Here is a 23707-nt window from a genome sequence, read left to right on the forward strand (position 1 = left end):
TTCAAATTAGTGTAGTCACTGTGGAATGCAGTTTAGCAATTTCTCAAATAACTTAGAATTACCATTCAGCACAGTAATCCCATTGTTGGGTATACACCCAAAGGAATATAAATTGTTCTACCATAAAGACACATGCATGCATATGTTCATTGCAGCACTATTCACAATAGAAAAGACATGGAGTCAACCTAAATGCCCATCAATGGTAGACTGGATAAATAAAAATTCCATAAACACCATGGAATACTCTGCAGCCATAAAAAAATGAGATGATGTTCGTTTTAGCACCATGGATGGAGTTGACGGCCATTTTTCTGAGTGAACACAGGAACAGAAAACCAAATACTGTACTTCTCCCTTGTAAGTGGGAGCTAAACATCGAGTACACATGAACACAGTGGAGGGAACAGTAGACAATGAGGCCTACTGGAGAGTGGAGGGTGGGAGAAGTATGCAGATCAAAAACCTACCTATTGAGTACTGTGCTTATTACCTGGGTGACAAAATAATGTGTACATCAAACCCACATGACACACACTGTATCTATATGACAAATCTACACATGTACCACTGAAACTAAAAGTTTAAAAAAAACATATTTTTTTCATTGTTTTTCTACATTGTATTTCTTTAATTTTTAATTTTTGTGGGTACATAGAAGGTTTATATATTTATGGGGTACATTAGAGATTTTGAAACAAGCACAGAATTCACAATAATCACATCATGGAAAATGGAGTATTTATATCCCCACAGGCATTTATCCTTTGTGTTACAAACAACCCATTCATAGTCTTTTAGTTATTTTTAAATGTACAATTAAGTTATTATTGAATATAGTGACTGTGTTGTGCTATCAAAAACTAGGTCTTAATCATTCTTAATAACTATTTTTTGTACCCATTAACCATCCTAACTGCCCCCCACACATAGCCACAATCCTTCCCAGCCCTTGGTAACCATCCAGAAGAATGTCTATTTTGTATGTCTCACAAATAAGTGAGAACACGTGACGTTTGTCTGCCTGGTTTATTTCACTTGACATAACGACCTTCAGTTCCACCCATGTTGTTGTAAATGACAGAATCTCATTCTTCTTATGGCTCCATAGTACTCCATTGTGCATAAGTACCACATTTTCTTTATCTGTTCATCTCTTGATGGACCCTTAAGTTGCTTCCAAATCTTGACTGTTGTGAACAATGCTGCAATCAACATGAGAGTGCAGATCTCTGCAATATACTGATTCCCTTTCACCCAGCAGTAAAATTATTGAATCATATGCTAGCTCTATTTTCAGTTATTTGAGGAACCTTCAAACAGTTTTCCATGGTGGTTGTACTAATTTACATTCGCACCAACAGTGTATGAGGGTTCTTTTTTGTCAATATCCTCTCCAGCATTTATTATTTATTGCCTGTCTCTTGAGTAAAGCCATTTTAACTAGATTGAGATGGTATCTCTCATTGTAATTTTGATTTGCATTTCTCTAATGATCAATAATACTGAGCACTTTTTTATATACCGTTTGTCATTCATATGTCTTCTTTTGAGAAATAAATATTCAAATTTTTTGCCCATTTTAAAATCAGATAATTAGATTTTTTTTTCCTATCAAGTTGTTTGAGCCCCTTATATATTCTGGTTCTTAATCCCTTGTCAGATGGGTAGTTTGAAAATATTTTCTCCCATTCTGTTAGTTGTGTCGTCACTGTTGATTATTACCTATGCTGTCTAGAAGCTTTTTAACTTGATGTGATTCCATGTGTCCATGTTTGCTTTGGTTGCCTGTGCTTGTGGGGTATTGCTCAAGAAGTCTTTGCACAGACCAAAATCCCAAAGAGTTTCCCCAATGTATTCTTGTAGTAGTTTCATAGTTTGTGAGAATTTAGATTTAAGTCTTTAATCCATTTAGATTTAGTTTTTGTATATGGCAAGAGATAGAGTCGTTTTCTTCTTCTGTATATTAATCTCCAGTTTTCTCAGTACCATTTATTGAAGAGACTGTCTCTTTACCAGTGGATGTTATTGGCGTCTTTGTAAAAAATGAGTTCACTGTTAAGTGTGTTGATTTGTTTCTGGATTCTCTATTCTGTTCCATTGGTCTGTATGTCTGTTTTCTATGACAGTAGCATGCTGTTCTGCTTACTATATGTCTGTAGTATAATTTGAAGTTAACTAATGTGATTCCACCAGTTTTGTTCTTTTTGCTTAGGATAGCTTTGGCTATTCTGTTTTTTTTATGGTTTCGTATAAATTTTAGGATTTTTTTTTCTCTGAAGAATGTCATTGTTACTCCGATAAGTTTTACAGTAAAGCTGTGGATTGTTTTGGGCAGTATGAGCATTTTAACAATATTGATTCTTCCAATTCATGAACCTGGAATTGCTTTTCATTTTTTGGTGTCTTCAATTTCTTTCATCAGTGTTATATAGTTTTCATTGTAGAGATTGTTCACATTGGTTAATTTCTAGATGTTTAAATTTATTTGTAGTTATTGTAAATGAGATTATTTTCTTACTTTTTCAGATTGTTTGTTGTTACCATTCAGAAATGCTACTGATTTTTGTATGCTTATTTTGTGTTGTGCAACTTTACTGAATTTGTTTATCAGTTCTAATAAGTTTGTTTTTGTGTGTGCGTGTGTGGAGTCTTTAGGTGTTTTCAAATATAAGATCACATAATCCACAAAAAAAGACTAATATGTCTTTTTCCTTTCCAATTTGGATGCCCTTTATTTCCTTCTCTTGTCTGATTGCTCTAGCAAGGACTTCTAGTACTGTCATATAACAGTGGTGAAAGTGGGCTTCTTTGTGATGTTCTACATGTTAGAGAAATGGTTTTCAAGTTTTCCCCACTGAATATGATTTTAGCTGTGTGTCAGTCATATACAGCTTTTAAGACCTGTTTTTTGACCTAACATATGGTCTGTTTTTGAGAATGATTCATGTGCTGTGGAGAAGAATATATATTCTGCAGCTATAGATTAAAATGTTCCATAAATATCTATTAGGTACATTTGTTGTATAGAATAGATTATGTCTGATGTTTCTTAGTTGATATTCTATCTAGATAATCTGTTCAATAATGAAAGTGGGCTGTTGAAGACTCCATCTATTACTGTATTGGAGTCTATCTCTCTCTTTGGTTACAATAATACTTGCTTTATATATCTGGGTGCTCCAGTGTCAGGTGCATACATATTTATAACTGTTATGTCCTTTTGTTTAATTGAAGGTGTTATTATTATATAAATGATATAATGTCTCTTGTTACAGTTTTTGTCTTGAAGTCTATTTTGTCTGATATAAACATAGCTACTCCTGCTTTTTTCTGTTTCCATTGTCATGTAATATATTTTTCCATCTCTTTATTTGTGTATATTTATAGATGGATTATTTCTCGTAGGCAGCTGATCATTGCATCTTTTTTGTTTCATCCATTTAGCGACTCTTGTGTTTTTATTTGAGAGTTTAGTCCATTTACATTTAATGTTATTATTGATAAGTAGGGAGCTACTCCTGTCATTTTGTTACTGGGTTTCCGGTTGTTTTGTGGTCTTCACTTTTTTCTTTCATTCCTTCCTGTCTTCCTTTTAGTGAAGGTGATTTTCTGTGGTGGCATAATTTAATTATTTGCTTTTTATTTTTTATTTATCCATTATGTTTTTCAATTTGAGGTAGGCATAAGAATTGCAAATATAATCTTACAACCCATTATTTGAAATTGATGACAACACTGATTGCATAAGCAAAGAAACAAACACAAAGAAAACTAATAAAAACTCTGCACTTTATCTTCATACCTCTGCTTTTTAATATTTTACAGTTTCTCAGTATCTCTTTGTGTCTTATTGTAATGTCTGTGTCTTGAAAAGTGGTTGTAGCCTTTTTTAGTTAGTTCACCATTTAGTCCTTCCACTTAAGAAAAGAGGAGTTTACACACTGTAATTACAGTGTTATAATATTCTGTATTTTTCCATGTGCTTATTATTACCTGTGAGTTTTGTAACTTCAAATGATATCTTCTTGCTTGCTAAAATTCTTTTCTTTCAGATGAAATAACTGCTTCAGCATTTCTTGTAGGACAGATCTGGTGTTTACAAAATCCCTCAGCTTCTGTTTGTCTGGGAAGGTCTTTATTTCTCTTTTATGCTTCAAAGATATTTTCACCTTATATATTATTCTAAGGTAAAGGACTTTTTCTTTCAGCACTTTAAATATGTCATGCCACTCTCATCTGGCCTTTAAGGTTTCCGCTGAGAAGTTTGCTGCCAGATGTATTGGAGCTCCATTGTATGTTACTTGTTTATTTTCTCTTGCTGCTTTTAGGACCCTTTTTAAATCCTTGACCTTGGGGAGTTTGATTATTAAATGCCTTGATGTACTTTTTTGGGGGGAGTTAAATCTGGTGTTCTATAACCTTCTTGTAGTTGAATGCTGATATTTTTCTCTAGGTTTGAAAGTTCTGGCTGGGCGCAGTGGCTCACACCTGTAATCCCAGCACTTTGGGAGGCCAAGGTGGGTGGATCACTTGAGGCTAGGAGTTCAGGACCAGCCTGGCCAACATGGTGAAACCCTGTCTCTATTAGAAAATAAAAATTAGCTGGGTGCAATGGCACATGACTGTAGTCTTAGATACTCTGGAGGCTGAGGCACAAGAGTTGCTTGAATCCAGGACGTGGAAGTGGCGGTGAGCCAAGATTGCTCCACTGCACTCCAGCCTGGGCAAGGCAACACAGTGAGGCTCTGCCTAAAAACACCAGCATGGCGCATGTATACGTATGTAACTAACCTGCACATTGTGCACATGTACCCTAAAACTTAAAGTATAATAAAAAACAAACAAACAAACAAATAAATGAAAAAAGCGAGGCTCTGTCTTAAGAAAAAAAAAAAAGCTCTCTGTTATTATCCCTTTGAATAAACTTTCCCTACATCTTTCTCTACTTCCTCTTTAAGGCCAATAACTCTTACATTTGCCTTTTTGAGACTATTTCCTAGATCTATTAGGCATATATCAATGTTATTCTTTCATTCTTTAGTCTTCTCTCACTGTGTATTTTTAAACAGCTTGTCTTCTAGCTCACTAGTTCTTTCTTCTGCTTGTGCAATCCTACTATTAAGAGACTCTGATGCATTCTTCAACATATCAGTTACATTTTTCAACTCTAGCATTTCTGCTTGATTCTTTTTAATTATCTCAATCCTTTGTTAAATTTATGTGATAGAATTCTGAATTCCTTCTCTGTGTTATCTTGAATTTCTTTGAGTTTCCTCAAAACAGCTATTTTGAATTATCTGTCTGAAAGATCACCTATCTCTGGTTTTCCAAGCTTGGTCTCTGATACTTTATCTAGTTTCATTGCTGAGGTTATGTTTTCCTCTATAGTCTTGATGCTTATAGATGTTTGTCAGTGTCTGGGCAGTGAATTGTTATTTATTCTATTCTTTACAGTCTGGGCTTGTTTGTGCCTTTCCTTCTTGAGAAGACCTTCCAGATATTTGAAGGGGCTTGGACCCCAGCCTAATGACACTGTGATTTATGCAGACTTAGAGGTTCCACCTTGGAAGCTTGGAAAAGATCCAGAAGTATGCTATGGATTACCAAGCAGAGACTCTTGTTCTTTTCCCTTGCTTTCTCCAAACAAACACAATCTTTCTTTCTGTGTTAAGCTGCCCAGAACTGGAGGTATGGTTATATAAGCACCGCTGGGACTGCTCTGGGTCAGCACAGCACTGGATCTCACTCAAGGCCCTCTCCAACCATTACCTGGTTACCATCTAGATTCACTCAAGGTCCTAGGGCTCTATGATCAGCAGGTTAGTGAAGCCAGCCAGGTTTGTTTCCTTTCCTTCAGGGTGTTTAGTTCCCTCAGGCCCTGGGCTGATTCAGAGATGCTGTCTGGTAACCAGGGATTGGAATAAACAATCTTAGAATTTTACCTAATATTCCATTCTACTGTGGCTAAGCTGGCACTCAAAACACAATACAAAGTCCTTCACATTCTTCCTTCCCCTTTCCATAGGCAGAGGAGCCTCTCTCTGTGGCCAGCACAATCACTGGCCCACCAGGGATTCTGCCAGGCCACCACTGACGTTCACTTACGACCCAACGGCTCCTTAGTCAGCTTGTGGTGAATGCTGCCAGGTCTAGGGTTCACCCTTCAGGGTAGTGGTCTCCCCTGTGAACCAGGGCCAGTTCAGAAATGCTGTCTAAGAGCATAGGGCTGGGCTTGGGGACACCACGGGCCTGCTTGATGCTCTACTCTACTGTGGTCAAGCTGACACCTGAGGTGTAAGACAAAGTCCTCTTTAATTTTCCCTCTGCTGTTCTCCAACAGAAGGGGTCTTTCACCATAGCCACCACAGCTGGAAATGTGCTGGGTCATATCTGAAGTCAGCATATCTCAGAACCCAAAGCCAACACTTGGTATCACTGCTGGTAATTCAGGACTCTTTAGTCATCAGTTGATGAGTCCTGCAAGAACTAGGTCCTTCCCTTAAGGCAGTGAGTTCCCTTTTGGCCCACATTGTATGTACCCAGACATGTCATCCAGAAGCTAGGGATTAGAATGGGGGGCCTAGTGACTCTGCCTGGTGCCTTATCCTACTGTGGCTGAGCTGGTATCCAAGATACAAGAAAAAAGTTCTCTTTACTGTTCACTCTCCTTGTAAGCAGAAGGAAGGCAAAAAGGCAAAACATTTGCTGCTGTGAGCTTCACTGCCTAAGGTTAGAGGAGGGGTGGCGCAAGCCTTCCACCAGCCACCCAAGCTGTTGTCTCCCTAGGTCACACACCATCCTAGTTCTCCAGGTCTGAGCACAGCCCAGCACTAGGAGTTTTCTAGGAGCTGCAGTCTTTGTGGCCTAGGCTGCCTTTCAAGTTTTTGTAGGATCACAGAGCACTTTGGCCCACGGTAGCAAGACTTGCCAAGAAACTCGAGCTCTGACTGCTGGGATGGGTGATTGATTCCCCTCTGGCAGGTCTGGCCCAAATGCTGCTTCTGCGTGTGGGTGCTGGACTTTGCTTTCCACTGTGACAGGGCAGTATTGAATTCAATGTAAAGTCCCCCAGCCACTGTGTCCTCTCTCCCACAAAAGAATAGATTCTTTCTCAATGCTGCACAGCTGCTGCCAGGGGACGGGGAAGGAGTGGCTTCGGCTGTACAAGATTGTCTCTCCAACTGTCTTCTATGCAATTTTCAGAGATATAAAACTAAAATCAGGTACTATAATTGTCACCTGATTTTTGGTTCTTGTGATGGTGCTTTTCTATGTGCAGATAGTTGTTAAAATGTTGTGTTCCTGCTGGGAAGATCAATGGTGTAAGCTTCTGTTGCACCATCTTGCTCTGTCCACAATACTGTTTTTCCATTTTCCATTTTTCTTAACTCTCCTCTAATCCCTATTATTCCCTTATTTCTGCTAATGTTCAGTTTAGTTTGCTCATCTCTTTCTTGTTCCTCAAAGTATAATATTATAGATTTGAGATGTTTCCTTTTTAATATAACTGTTTACAGCTGCCATTTTCCCCCGAGCACTGCTTTCACTGTATTCCGTAAGATTTGGTATGTTATGTTTTAATTTTTATTCGTCTTTATGTATTTTCTAATTTTCTTTGATTTCTTCTTCAACCCATTAGTTGTTTAAGAGAGTGTTAACTTCTACATATTTGTAAATGTTTCACTTTTATTTCTGTTATTTATTTCTAGCTTTATCCTATTGTTATTATAGAAGATACCGGGTATGATTTTAATCTCTTTAAATTTAGTGAGACTTCTCTGTGGCCTAATGTATCATCTATTCTGGAGAACGTTTCAGATTCACTTGGCAAGAAAGTGTATTCTGCTGTTGTTGGGGGAACCACTCCATATATGTCCACTAGATCTACTTTGTAGTGTTGGTAGAGTCCTTTATTTCCTTATTGCTCTTTTATCTAGATATTTTATTAATTATTGGCCCATAGGATTATTAGTTATTGGAAGTGGTATATTGAGATCTCCAAATATAATTATAGATCTGCCTATTCAATTTCTCCCTATAATGCTGGCTTTTTTGTGTTATATATTCTGGGGTTCTGTTATTTGGTGTACATAGCTTTCTAATTTCTCCTGTATACACTGGGGCTTTGGAATGCCCTAATTTCTCAAAGAATCTTCCCAGCTTTTCCTCCAACCATAATCTTCTGTCTCAGTCATTTTCAGGTTATTTCACCTTGCAGCATTTTCTACCTATGCACACCACTTTTCTGGCCTGAGTTCTGATATAAGCAAAACAAAGGTGAGCACTTGCATCAATGCTTTAGGTGGCTTTAGACATGTTAGAACAGATAAGAACAAATAAGATCTGCTCTTCTTGGTCCAGAAGCTGGAACCAGAATTCCACACTGGAAAGGCTATCACTGCTTCCAGATTGCTGACGTTCTAGGGAAACAGTGAGGCAAGGGAATGTTTATATATGGGAAAGCTTTACTACTGTTTTCAAGTTGGCATTTTCTTTATTAAAAAAGGCAAGGTTGTTGTAAACCTTTGAATATTTTCCAAAGTTCTGACAACGTTGATACTGACATTTCTGCCTTGGGGTGTGTGTGTGTGTGTGTGTGTGTGTGTGTGTGTGTGTGTGTGTACATATATATGTGTGTGTGTGTATATATATATATTTCATATATATTTTTCTATAAGGGCACAAGAGCTTGGAGCCACCTACTTTGCCATTTTGCTGATGTCATTTCTGTGGAATTTGTGCTCTAGCTAGGTCTGTAGTAGTTACTGCTGCCCACTAAAATTTGAAGAATATTCTTCTACCTCTTTTCTGTATTCTAAGACCTTAAGCATTCACTTTTAATTCTCCCATCATAAAGAAATGTCTGAATATAGTTGTAGCATTCATTTGAAGCAACTGGAAATGATTAAAAGAACCCTAGTCTTAATTTTGGAAGATTAACTTTCTAATTGATTCTTTCTTATTCACTGGATATGTGTCTCTGGGCAAATCACTTAAGTTTTCTGGTCCTCCTTTCTGTTTTGTAAAATAGAGGTTATCATATTTATAGCACAAGGTCTGAAGAATTTTTTACAGAGAAGTGTATCTGCTTATCAAGATACATAGTACAGAGTATATTTGGGAGATTTCTTTTAAAATAAATGAATGAATTAATGCATGAATGATGCTGAAGTCTAATGGCACATGAAAAGAAAGTTTATGTAGATAATGCCCAAGCTGTTTCCATTTAGCAAATACCCACACAAAGAAAAGAAGAACAGGAGATAATGAATAGTGAAGTATGGCCTTCCATTCGATAAATGTATGGAATAGTAACTTTTAAGCATGAGAGAAAAGAAAAGTCAATACAGACATAAAACAACAACAAAAAAATCTTTAACAAGTTGATCAATGCATCTGCACATCTGTACTTTTTTGTGAAATGGAAATTCAGATACTTCAACAAATGCATACAAGATTTATGACAATGTATGTACCCTCCGCCCTGTGTTGAAAGTCATGGCCCCATAGAAGGATATGAATTATACTGACAACACATTTGAGCTCAGTATTAACAAAATTTAGCATGAAATATTGTTCCTCTTTCATAATAAGAAATAAAATACACTATGGTTGTCAATGCACTGAGTTATTTTGGTGGAATATCACAATGGTTAAATTCCCCATTTGGTCATAAATAACATGAAAACGGTTTATCACATTCATGCATTTTCTTTTCCCTGACTGTCAGTGTCACGCAATTCAAAATTACTTGAAAGTACTATACAGTTTTACAAACAAGTTACCTATAAGATACATCTTTAGCATTCTGCCACCTAAATCATTTAACTGTCTGTACTATCTAAATTATGTATACAACCCCAGTACAAGTAAACTGGAGCTGCTACTTGTAGTGGACCACAGATCCTTAATTTTTGTTAATTTTCCCAGAAGATGAATTTCCCACAAAAGGTAAAATTAGGAAATATACTTTTAGTGTTGTAAATTTAACCAAAAGTCAACAAGAAGTATGCACCTACTTATTTACCAGTGCATACATGGCCTTAAGAATAGCATTAGCATCAAGATACAATAACAAGAGAATCGGAACATAAAAAGATTTTATGTGCAGATGGTGCCTTGCTATTTATCACTGAGCCACAAACAAGTATCCTGGAAATATTGAGATAAATAGGCCCATTTAGTAAAAGAGCTAATTGTGAGAGGCATTGGGATAAATCTGAGCTATTTTCCATATCAAAGTTTTCTCCAGGTCAACTGCATCTTCTTTAGGGTTATAACCAACCCACAAGTGCCAGAATCTTTTTCCTTTTTTTCTTTGCTTTTAGGACACTTCATTTTATAGGAATATGTTCATTCTGGGATTGTAGAGTTCCATGTTGATAAACCTGGAAAGTGTTACTGTCTAAGGAATTACAGGTACTTGTAGCATTTTCAGAAGGGCAGTTTTCCTCAAGCATCTGAATTCTCTCTCCTCTTTATACTTCAGAGCCTAATAAAATCCAGCATGTTTTGGTAGTAGTTTCAATTAATAAATATTTATGAACAGTGAACATTTGAAAGTGTTGGGATTTTTACCATGCTCGTAATGGGAGGAGTTGATACCAGCTTCTTTACATACATACACAGTAAATGTAGTCAGGCAAAGGAGCTTTATGACAAGGGCATAGGCTATAAGACTGCAGGGTAAAGTGGATTGACTAGTACAAAAACAGGAGACTGAGTTTAGAAAACACAGATTCAAGTCCCTGTCCTCTCAGTGATTAATTGTACGCATGGATAAATTTTTGTCACTGCCTCTTTTTTGTGAAGTGGGATTTAAGATCCTGGAATCAGGCCAGGCGCGGTGGCTCACGCCTGTAATCCCAGCGCTTTGGGAGGCTGAGGCGGGCGGATCACGAGGTCAGGAGATCGAGACCATCCTGGCTACCACGGTGAAATCCCGTCTCTACTAAAAATACAAAAAATTAGCCGGGCGTGGTGGCGGGCTCCTGTAGTCCCAGCTACTCGGGAGGCTGAGGCAGGAGAATGGTGTGAACCTGGGAGGCGGAGCTTGCAGTGAGCCGTGATCGCGCCACTGCACTCTAGCCTGGGCGACAGAGCGACACTCTCTCTCAAAAAAAAAAAAAAAAAAAAGATCCTGGAATCAAAGAGAACCACACATGAAGCATTTTATAAACAGTAAAACATGATAATAAAGGTTAGCTTTGGTTGTCTCCTGCAAACTGGGCAATTGAACTAATGTCACTCAGAGGTAAGTTTTAAGCATCTTTCTACCAAATACCTTAGGCTGGAATGAAAATTTCAGTAGGCAAAATTATCACATTGGGAGCCAGAACATACTTAAAAATCATGATGAAAAAAAGCATTTGCATGTTACATTTGACTACTTGTTAATAAGTTGTATTCTTTTTTGAAAAACCCATGAAAGATAAAACAGGGTAAATACTTGTTTTGACTGCTATAATATTGCTCCTCATGTAAAGTACAGTGTAGTAATATTACAGTTGGAGCAATTTAGTAGAATGAACAAAGAAAAATGAAATTATTAAGCTAAATGCCATCTTATATAACTAAGGCCACCTATTTAAATGGCAACAAGATTTAGCTTTTTTGATTAGCTACAGCTAGGCAGAGAAGACATTCAAAAACAACTAGCATCATACCAAAATACTTACAAATACTTGTAATCATATTTTCTCCTTTAGCTTTACTTAAGCTAGAGATGGTAATAATAAGTATATTTCCTCATGGCTACATATTCAGGACACAGGCATGGGCAAAGACTTCATGACTAAAACACCAAAAGCAATGGCAACAAAAGCCAAAATTGACAAATGGGATCTAATTAAACTAAAGAGCTTCTGCACAGCAAGAGAAATTATCATCAGAGTGAACAGGCAACCTGCAGAATGCAATCTATCCATCTGACAAAGGGCTAATATCCAGAATCTACAAAGAACTTAAACAAATTTACAAGAAAAAACAAACAACCCCATCAAAGAGTGGGCAAACGATGTGAACAGACAGACACTTCTCAAAAGAAGACATTTATGCAGCCAACAGAAATATGAAAAAATGCACATCATCATTACTGGTCATTAGAGAAATGCAAATCAAAACCACAATGAGATACCATCTCATGCCAGTTAGAATGGCGATCATTAAAAAGTCAGGAAACAACAGATGCTGGAGTTGATGTGGAGAAATAGGGATGATTTTACACTGTTGGTGGGTGTATAAATTAGTTCAACCATTGTGGAAGACAGTATGGCGATTCCTCTAGGATCTAGAACTAGAAATACCATTTGTCCCAGCAACCCCATTACTGGGTTTATACCCAAAGGATTAGAAATCATTCTACTCTAAAGACACGTGCACATGTATGTTTATTGTGGCACTATTCACAATAGCAAAGACTTGGAATCAACCCAAATGTCCATCAGTAATAGACCGGATAAAGAAAATGTGGCACATATACACTATGGAATACTATACAGCCATAAAAAGGATGAGTTCATGTCCTTTGCAGCGACATGGATGAAGCTGGAAACCATTATTCTCAGCAAACTATCACAAGAACAGAAAACCAAACACTGCATGTTCTCACTCATAAGTGGGAGTTGAGCAATGAGAACACATGGACATAGGGAGGGGAACATCAAACACAGGGGCCTGTCGGGGGGTAGGGGGCTAGGGGAGGGATAACATTAGGAGAAATACCTAATGTAGGTGATGGTTTGAGGATGCAGCAAACCACCATGGCTCGTGTATACCTATGTAACAAAACCGCATGTTCTGCACGTGTACACTTGAACTTAAAGTATAATTTAAAAAATGTATTAGTAAACCAGCAGAGCTCAAGTACTTAGGCATTACCTAAATATTATTAAGTGCTGTCTTCAAAAAAATAAATACATACATACAAAATAAAAGAATAATTCTACTAGAAAAACAAATCCAGAAAAATAAAACTATGACCTCACCTAACTTGAAAGTATATTCTTGTAACAAGTAACTGGGTCTCAGCCAATCATAACACCCAAGCTTTCAGCCAATCACAGGCTGAAAATTGCTCAGACATGTCCAAATAAGGCAAACATCAAGCTATAACCAATCAGGTTATTTATGTTACTTTTCTTTTCCCCCTGTGGATAAATACTGCCTGTGCACATTGCTGGGTGGGGTTTTCTAAATACTGGTTCAGGGTAGTGCCTTGTTCATAAACCATTTCTTTGCTCAAATACACTCTGCTAAATTTAATTTGTAGTTTTTCCTTTAACACATTTATTGCATTTATCATCCATTTCTTACATAGAAGGCTTTCAAAAATGTTGGCTGTTATTAGTTTTAGAGTAAACCTTGCATATGTATAACTGAGTTGTAATTTTTTAAATGGACATTTGGTGTGCTGTAGTTAAAATGGTATTTTTAAGTATCAGGCTGTGAGAAAATAATGTTGTACAGGAGTATCACCCTGCTGTTTCTGATTCCAAGTTCTGCCACTATTCTGCAATACCGTATCAATCTGTCTTCAATCTCTTTATTTTTATCATAAGGTGCTTCATTCAACCAAATATTTCTTTCCTTCACAATGTAGGGGTTTAATACGGCAGGAGAAGCACTGGGTTAAAAAATGTAGATTTTTGTGCCATGGTAGGAACAATGTAGATTTTAGCTTTAGTACTGTCGTAGTCACTGGTTAGCTATGCAGTCAGAGAGGAGCTTCATTATTCCAGGCATCATTTCCTAATCGATTAAAATGAAGTTTTGAATTGATGACCTATAAAGACATTGTATATGTCTAAAACTGCATATTCTAAACACTTTTTCAATTTAAAATAAAATTATGATATTACTAATGTCTATGTAAGCTTTTCACACTTTCCAGTGCTATGAAATCCTTGTTCTATTTAAGCAAATAGATCTAGCAAATAAAATGCTTTTTTTCCAACAATACATTCTGTTTGCAATAGTCTTCTCCCCAAAGAACCTATCTTAAATTAGGCAATCGAAAGGGATTATTTGCCTTCCATTTATGGAATGCTTTTATTAGGTGGTGGGAACTTGATATTTCATTTTCAGTTTTTGAAATCCTAAATGCAATAACTGATTCTGGGGCTTCAGTTTCTATGATCCTTCTCTTTACAAACATGTAAGTGAAATAAAGGGCACAAAGCACATAAAATAAAATTACCTTGTATGATATTTAACCTTACTGTATTCTCTGTATGACTATATTACATATATGTTTACACATAACATCAAATTAACTACAGCACACCAAAGTGTTCATTAAAAAAACGACGCATTAAGATGCAGAACCCTCTCTGTCAGGTATTATCAAGAGTCATAACGTCCTGTTTGGCTTTCAGTTGATAACATTGTATTTTGAAAGATCTAGATTGTCAGAAAGAAACAAAGTTGTATTTTCAGGTAACCTGAGGTTCTGATGTGAGTGATAGTACCTAAACTACTTAAAGCCTGATGTTAGAATTTAAAAATTGGGCAATAATTCATGTCTTCTGAAAAATAAGAATTATGTAAAAAAAACAGAGTGTGAGGTAATGTTCCATAGCAACAAGGAAGTGGGGCTTTCTGGTCAGAAGCTATAGAAATGATGACCTTGGAAGCAAAAACTAAAAAGATTCTGAGTGACATAACTGCTGCCCATATATGTTGTCACATGAAAATTCTTAGAAAATACCTTAGTAGGTTCAGTGCATCCACTTATTTCACAAACAGTTTAAGCGTCTGTCATATGCCAGGTTGTTTGCTGTGTGTTTAACTCATGTATAATAAAGCATACACAATCATGGGTTGAAGTTCTTAATCGTCTTCCAACACGTTATTGTCAAAGCAGATTTGGTTTTAACCATTTCTATTTTCATCAATATAAATGTATGAACAGATCAATAGGTGAAGGATAGACAGAAAGATAGTAGATAAAACCTTTGTCAGGGGAAGTTGTAGAATGAATAATAAGGTTTCTTAAAACCTCAGCCCTTAATTTAACATTTTGGAAGGTAGACAAAATCTTGTCACTACCTTTAAAATGCAGTATTCGATAAAGTATCTCTTTGGTAACCAAACAAATATGTGTTGCCACAACTAAAAATCCATTTAGACCTCCATGACTGATTTATACTTTTGAACTTCTTAACTAAGTATGCAGCTGCTTTAAAAATATACAAAAATATAAATTTAGCAGAGATAACAATAAAATGTAACTATTAAAAAAACTGGTAAATGAATTCATTGAACTTTCAGGATACAAAATTAATGTACACAAATCAGTAGCTCTGCTATACACCAACAGTGACTAAGCTGAGAGTCAAATCAAGAACTCAACCCCTTTCACAACGGCTGCAAAAAAAAAAAGAATACTTAGGAATATACCTAACCAAGGATGTGCAAGACCTCTACTTGCACAAACTACAAAACACTGCTTAAAGAAATCATACACAACACAAACAAAAGAAATGCACACACCATGCTCATGGATGGGTAGAATCAATATTGTGAAAATGACCACACTGCCAAAAGCAATCTGTAAATTCAATGCAATTCCCATCAACATGCCAACATCATTCATCACAGAATTAGACAAAACAATCCTATAATTCATATGGAACCTAAAAAGAGCCCATATAGCCAAAGAAAGACTAAGCAAAAAAAAAAAAAAAATCTGGAGGCATCACATTACCTGACATGAAACTATACTATAAGGCCATAGTCACTAAAACAGTATGGTAGTGGTATAAAAATAAGCACATAGACAAATGGAACAGAATAGAGAACTCAGAAATAAACCCAAATACTTACAGCCAACTGATCTTCTACAAAGTAAACAAAAACAAAGTGGGGAAAAAACACCGTGTTCAACAAATGGTGCTGGGATAATTGGCAAGCCACATGTAGAAGAATGAAATTGGATCCTCATTTCTCACCTTATACAAAACTCAACTCAAAATGGATCAAAGACATAAATCTAAGACCTGAAACCATAAAGATTCTAGAAGATAACGTTGGAAAAACCCTTGTATACAGTGGCTTTGGCAAAGACTTCATGACCAAGAACTCAAAAGCAAACATGAATAGATGGGACTGAATTAAACAAAAAAGCTTCTGCATAGTAAAAAAAAAAAATAATCATCAGTGTTTTGATAGACAACCCATAGAGTGGGAGAAAATCTTCACAATTTATGCATCCAACAAAGAACTAATATCCAAAATCTACAAGGAAATCAAACAAACCAGCAAGAAAAAAAAATCCCATCAAAAAGTGGGCTAAGCACATGAATAGACAATTCTCAAAAGCAGATATACAAATGGCTAAGAAGCACATAGAAAAATGCTCAACATCACTAATTATCAGGGAAATGCAAATCCAAATCACAGTGTGATACCACCTCACTTCTACAAGAAAGGCCATAACGAAAAAATTAAAAAAAAATAGATGTTGATGTGGATGAGGTGAAAAGGGAACACTTTTACACTGTTAGAAGGAATGTAAACTAGTACAACCACTGTGGAAAAGACTGTGGAGATTCCTTAAAGAACTAAAAGTAGATCTACCATTTCATCCAGTAATCCCACTACTAGATATCTACCCAGATGAAAAAAAGTCATTATACAAAAAAGATACTTGCACACACATGCTTATAACAGCACAATTTGCAATTGCAAAAGTATGAAACCAGCTCAAATGCCCAACAATCAACGAGTGGAGGAACCAAATGTGGTGCATGTATACATACACACACATATATAAATATCATGGAATACTACTCAGTCATAAAAAGGAGTGAAATAATGTCATTTACAGCAACCTGGATGAAACTGGAGACTACTATTCTAAGCGAAGTAATTCAGAAATGAAAAACAAGCATCATATGTTTTCATTCATATGTGGAAGCTAAGCTATGAGGACTCAAAGGCATAAGAATGATACATTGGACTTTGGGGACCTGGGGGAAAAGGGTGAGTGGTGGGAAAGGATAGAAGACTACACATTGGGTATGGTGTACACTAAAGAATTCATTCATGTAACCAAAAGCTACCTGTTCCCCAAAAACCTATTGAAGTAAAAAAAAAAAGTGAAAAAAAAACCCAATCATAAAAATAATTCCTTATTACATCATCAGGTAGTGAACATTCCTAATATAAGGTGGGGGTGGGGGTAATCAAAAACACTTTTTAAAGAGTTTTCTTGTTAAAATATAAATATAGGAATGACAACAATAGTGAAAATATTTTTTGATACCTTATTTTACTTTACATTCTATGTCCAGAATGTTCTCATAATCTTAGCTATATTTTGAGAATACCTGCAAATAGTCTCATCACATAGCTAGTCCCTTGAAAATATTTATTAGGTGGCTTTTTATTTTTATCATTATAAATAATGGTCTGATGAACATGATTTTGTATGTATATTTGTACATATCAAATAGTTTTTAAGATAATTCTTGAAAATGAAATTATCATTTCAAAGACTACAAATATTATTAAAATGTGGATATGTATATTGCCTGATTTTCTTTGAGAACAACTGTACTCATACTATGTTTTTTTGTCACCCAGGCTGGAGTGCAGTGGTGTGATCTCCACTCTCTGCAACCTCCACTTCCCGGGTTCAAGTGCTTCTCCTCCCTCAGCCTCCTGGGTAGCTGGGATTACAGCCATGTGCCACCACACCCAGCTAATTTTTGTATTTTTAGTAGAGACGAGATTTCACCATGTTGGTCAGGCTGGTCTCGAACTCCTGACCCCATGATCTGCCCGCCTTGGCCTCCCAAAGTGCTGGGATTATAGGCATGAGCCACCGCGCCTGGCCTACTATTTTCTTGAAATAAAGATTTAATCAATCTTAAAAGCTTCTTATCTGTGTGTATATATTTTTACATTTCTAACAATGTATGACATTATAATATTTAAAAACTTTTCCTATTTGCTAGAGTATTCTATAGTTTCTTATTACTTCATCTTTCACCTATTTACTTTTTTGAGGGTTAGTTCTTGTTCTAAAACATAAGGATACATTTATTTTTGACATCTATAATGATAATAAGACATCTTGCACACTAGAATTAAACTTAACTATGTTGCAGTTTATCAATTTGATCTCTCTTTTCTAACTGTTTCACACACTTTTGAAGATTACTTGGCAACTGGTAGTTTATCAACAAATATTAATTTAACAAGGAATGAATGAATTAATTAATATTGATTACTTAACGTGAGTGTGAGTATGTAGGTTTGGGTCTTAATACTGAAATGCAAAATGTTTACTTTTATCCCTGGTTTTAATCTTGAGATTCAGCAATCACTGACGTATTTGATGTAAAGTGTTTGCAGTAAATACTGAAACCTCTTACTGTTTCTACAAATTAGACAAATGTCAATTAGCTTAGCATGAGTGTGTTGTTTGCAATTATTTGCAGTATATTTCGTATCCTTTTAAAAACTGATATGGGCCATGAAAAAGTAGCTCTATCAGACTGACTCCTCCATCCCGGGCAATTACGAAAGCTGGACCAAACCAAACTTTTGTTACCATCAGAAAGCACTAGTAATTAATACAAACGAAGCACACAAGAGGAGATTAATATTCACATTGAATTTCTCTTTAACTGCATTTTTAAATACATTTTTCATAGAAAGTGGAAATTTATTGGTCAAAGGAAATACAGAGTTCCGGCTTGCCGATGCAGCTGGAACTTGATATGCAGGAGAGAGTAGCAGAGAAAAATTCTCTAAAAACCTGTATGAAAAATTCTCTAAAATCCTGTATAAAAAATTCTCTCCCAACCTTGATTGACTGCTAAGCTTCACACACATAGAACAGACAGCTAGAAGACCTAGCAAAGAAGAGAGGTTGCACAAGACATGGTATATGTTAGAATCCAGGCCCAGTAGAACTTACATGCAATACAAAAGACAATGGGTATTCACTTGTGACCTCTAAATGATTGTGCCTTAGATGTAAAGGCAAAACTAAAATAGAACCACTCTAACGTAGCCTAAAGTAAAGCATCAATAGAATCAAGATGAAACCCTCATATTTCAATTTTAAAATAAAACAAGGCAAAACCCTACAAACCAAAATAGAAACTCAACAATATTTACAGGAATATGATAATGCAAAGTCTCCATAAGCACACTATATCACAAAAAAAGTGTAAAGAAAAGTAAGAAAAATATTTAAAATATGAGAAAAATAATACCGTACAGCCAAAATATCTAACCTACTTATAATTGGAGTTTAATAATGGGATAACAGACAGAATAGGCCAGAAACCACATTTTAAAAACATTGACTAAATAATATGTAATTTGATGAAAGACATGACTTTGTGGATTTGAGAAGTTCAGCAAATGTCAATTGATCTAAATCCAAACAGTCTATCCCTGAGTCAAATTACTAAAGTCATTAGATTAGAAGTAAATATCCAGAATTCAATTTTATTTCTATATATCAGGAAAAAATTAAAAATCCTTCACAGATATCCTGCAGATAAGGGGGGACTACTGTATAAATATATATTCACATGATTTATAAAATAGGGGTCACATTAGCTGAATATTTTAAAAATAATCTTTTAAGTAAATAGTGCTGGAACAATTAGATAACCTTATAGAAAACCAAATAATTTTTGACTCATTCCTTATGCCATATGTAAAAATTAATCTGAAATGGAAAATAGATCTACAGGTCTATGGAAAGTAAAACAATAAATATTCAAGAATATATAGGAAAATAATTCCGTGAACTTGGGTGAATAAATATTTGTTAAACAGAGCAGAAATATGCTCACTCCAAAATCAAAATATTGATAAATTGGACTTCTTTGAAATCAAGATCTTTTGTTCATTGAAATGGGTAAGTCCAAAAAAAAACTAGAAGAAGATGCATAAAACAAATATATCTAACAAAGAATACATATCTAGGTTATAAATGAATCCTACAAATTCATAATTAAATGACCAAAGACACACTTTAAAAAATGGAAAACTTGAAGAAGCAAAAGGTAGATAGCTAAATGGTCAATAAGCATATAAAATATGCTCAACATCATTATGCATCAAGAAAACACAAAGTAAAATCTCAATGATTTATCAACTTACTCCAAGAGAAAAACAAAAACTAAAGAAGACAGACAATGTCAACTGTTGGTGAGAAAGTGAAGAAACCGAAACTCTCATGTAGTGTTGGTAAAAATATAAATTACTTCAATTACTGTGAGTAACTCTTGACAACGTCTATTAAGCCTAGGCACACTTCTACCTTATGACCCAACAATGCCATGTTTAGGTATATATCACAAAAACATAATTGACTACATTAGCCAACAGTATGTATAAAAATATTTCTACTGACCTCATTCATGGTAGCATAAAACTGGGAGCAACTCAAACATCTACAAAAAAGAGAATGGATGAATTTTAGTGCATTTATAAAATCAACAAAAAGTATTCCTGAAAAATGCAAAATCATAGATAATTCTGACAGATAATATGTTGAATGAAAGAAGACAGACACACAAGTTATTATAATATGATTTAGTTCATATGATGTTTGAGACTAGACAGAATTTAATCTTTAGTTTTCAAAAGCAGAATTATTATCTCTGAGAAGGATTATAAGAGAAACTTCTGTTATCCAACGTAGTGCTGGAAGTCCTAGCTAGAATAATTAAACAGGAGAAAGATATAAAGGGCATCTAAATTGGAAAGGAAGAAGTCAAATTATTCCTGTTTGCTGATGATGTGATGTTGTATTTGGAGAAATCTAAAGACTCAAAAAGAAAACTACTAGAACCGATAAACAAATTTAATAAAGTTACAGGACACAAAATTAACATACAAAAATCACTGGCATTTCTATATGTCAACAGTAACAATGTGAAAAAGAAATTTAAAAAGTAATCCCATTTATAATACCCACAGGTAAAATTAAACACCTAGGAGTTGACTTAATCAAAGACGTGAAAGACCTCTATAAACTATAAAACACTGATGAAGGAAATTGAAAAGGACACCAAAATATGGAAACATATTTCACGTTCATGAATTGGAAGAATCAATACTGTTAGAATGTCCATATTACCCAAAGCAACCTACAGATTCTATGCAATCCCTGACAAAATATCAAAGACAATCTCCACAGAAATAAAAAAAATTTCTAAAATATATATGGAACCACAAAAGGCCCAGAATAGAGAGAGCTATCCTAAGCAAAAGGAACAAAACTGGAGGAATCACATTAGCAGACTTCAAATTATACTACAGACATATGGTAACCAAAACAGCACAGTACTGGCATAAACACAGACACATAGACTAATGGAACAGAATAGAGAACCCAGAAATAAATCAACACACCTACAGGAAACTCATTTTTGACAAAGGTGCCAAGAACATACACTGGTAAAAAGACAGTCTCTTCAATAAATGCTGCTGGGAAAACTGGATAGTCATATGCAAATGAATGAAACTACACCCCTACCTCTCGTCATATACAAAAATCAAATCTAAATGGATTAAACACTTGTTAAGACCTCAAACTATGAAACTAGTAGTAAACACTGGGGATAATCTCCAGGACATTGGTCTGAACAAAGACTTCTTGAACAACACCCCACAAGCACAGACAACCAAAGCAAACACGGACACATGGGATCACATCAAGATAAAAAGCTTCTGCATAGCAAAGAATACAGTCAACAAAGTAAAGAGACAACCCACAGAACGGGAAAAAATATTTGCAAACTACCCATCTGACAAGGGATTAATAACCAGACTATATAAGAAGCTCAAACAACTCAATAGGAAAAAAATCTAATAATCCAATCAGAAAATGGGCAAAAGATTTGAATAGATATTTCTGAAGAGAAGACATGTCAATGACAAACAGACATATGAAATGGTGCTCAACATCAATGATCATCAGAGAAATGGAAATCAAAACTTCAATGAGATATAATCTCACCCCAGTTAAAATGTCTTTTGTCCAAAAGACAAGCAATAAAAATGCTGGAGAGAATGTGGAGAAAAGGGAACCCTCGTACACTGTTGGTGGGCATACAAATCAGTATAACCACTATGGAAACAGTTTGGAGGCTCCTGAAATAACTGAAAAATGAGCTACCATATGATCTGGCAATCTCACTGCTGGATATAGACTCAAAAGAAAGGAAACCAGTATATCAAAGAGAAATCTGTACTCCTATGTTTGTTGCAGCACTGTTTACAATAAATAGCTAAGATTTGAAAGCAACCTAGGTGTCCATCAACAGATGAATAGATAAAGAAAATGTGGCACATAAACACAATGGAGCAGTATTCAGTCATGAAAAGAAAGCAATCTAGTCATTTTCAACAACATGGATGGAAATAACATCATTGTGTTAAGTGAAATAGGCACAGAGAGACAAACATTGCATGCTCTCACTTATTTATGGGATCTAAAAATCAAATCATGATTTGATTGACTTGATATGAAGGAACTCATGGACATAGAGAGTAGAAGGATGGTTACCAGCAGTTCGGAGGAAGGTGGAGATGGTTAATGGACACAAAGAATGGAAAGAATGAATAGGACCTACTATTTGATAGAAAAATAGGGTAACTGTAGTCAATAATAATTTAATTTTGTATATTTTTAAATAGCTTAAAGAATGTAATTGTATTGTTTGTACCTCAAAGGATAAATGTTTGAGGGTTTGGATACCCCATTCTCCATGATGTGCTTATTTCTCACTGCACGCCTGTATCAGAACATCTGATGTACCCCCAAAATATACACACCTACCATGTAAATATAAAAAAATAAATTTTAAGGAACCTTCTGGAATGATATATATTCAATTTAAGGGTGATAGTTACACTGATACATAGATCTGCTTCATATTAAGCTGAATAAGGTTGTGCTCCTTACTAAAGTTATAGCAATTTTTTTAAAGGGTGATCATTAAATGACATCTAATGCCATATGTTCATTTAGGAGTCAAGCTATGCTATGTTATGTAAAATTCTGGACTGAGTAGATTTGGCTTTTGTTTAACTCCGGTTTTCACCAACTTGATCAGGATGTGCCATAGTAGTGTTTTCTTTTTCTTCTTTTTTCTGCTTCAAATTTGTTGAGCTTTTGAATTCATGGGTTTATAAATTTTATTAAATTTGAAAAAAATTTGGCAATTATTTCTTCAAACTTTTTTTTTCTGACTCTCTCTCCCTTTATTCTGTAGATCTAATTATACTTGAAATTGTCCCACAAGTTTTTGGTGTTCTATTCTCTTTATGTTTTATTTTGGAGAGTTTTCTTTTTTTCCTATGACTTCATGTTTACCACTTTTTCTTTTGAAATACATAATTTAATCTGTTCTTAATATCATGAATATACTTTTAAAAGATATTGCATTATTATATCTAAAAGTTCAATTTTTTATTTTTTATCTATTCTATTTCTCTCTTCATCATGTTCCTATTTTCACTTACTTCTTTGAACTTTTGGAACATATTTATAGTCACTGCTATTATGTCCTCTGCTAACTGCAATGGTGATTTCTAGATTTGTTTACATTTCTTAAATTTTATCTTCATTATTGGTGTTATCTTTCTATTTCTTTACATGCCTGGTGATTTTCATTGTATGCTGCACATTTTGTATTTTTCATTATTTGTTTCTGTATGGTAGTTT

The 23707-nt window shown here is 35.2% G+C and overlaps 1 long non-coding RNA gene across 1 annotated transcript in view; it reads right to left on the reverse strand.

The window, feature by feature from the left end:
• Positions 1-23707, reverse strand: part of LOC129030077 (uncharacterized) — a 1381814-nt gene that overhangs the window by 537420 nt on the left and 820687 nt on the right. Inside the window, exon 7 of the long non-coding RNA XR_008500551.1 lies at positions 20387-20426. This is a non-coding gene — a long non-coding RNA (uncharacterized LOC129030077). The remainder of the gene's footprint in view (positions 1-20386; positions 20427-23707) is intronic.

This window comes from Pongo pygmaeus, chromosome 12 (genome assembly GCF_028885625.2).
Source record: "Pongo pygmaeus isolate AG05252 chromosome 12, NHGRI_mPonPyg2-v2.0_pri, whole genome shotgun sequence".
NCBI lineage: Eukaryota > Metazoa > Chordata > Mammalia > Primates > Hominidae > Pongo > Pongo pygmaeus.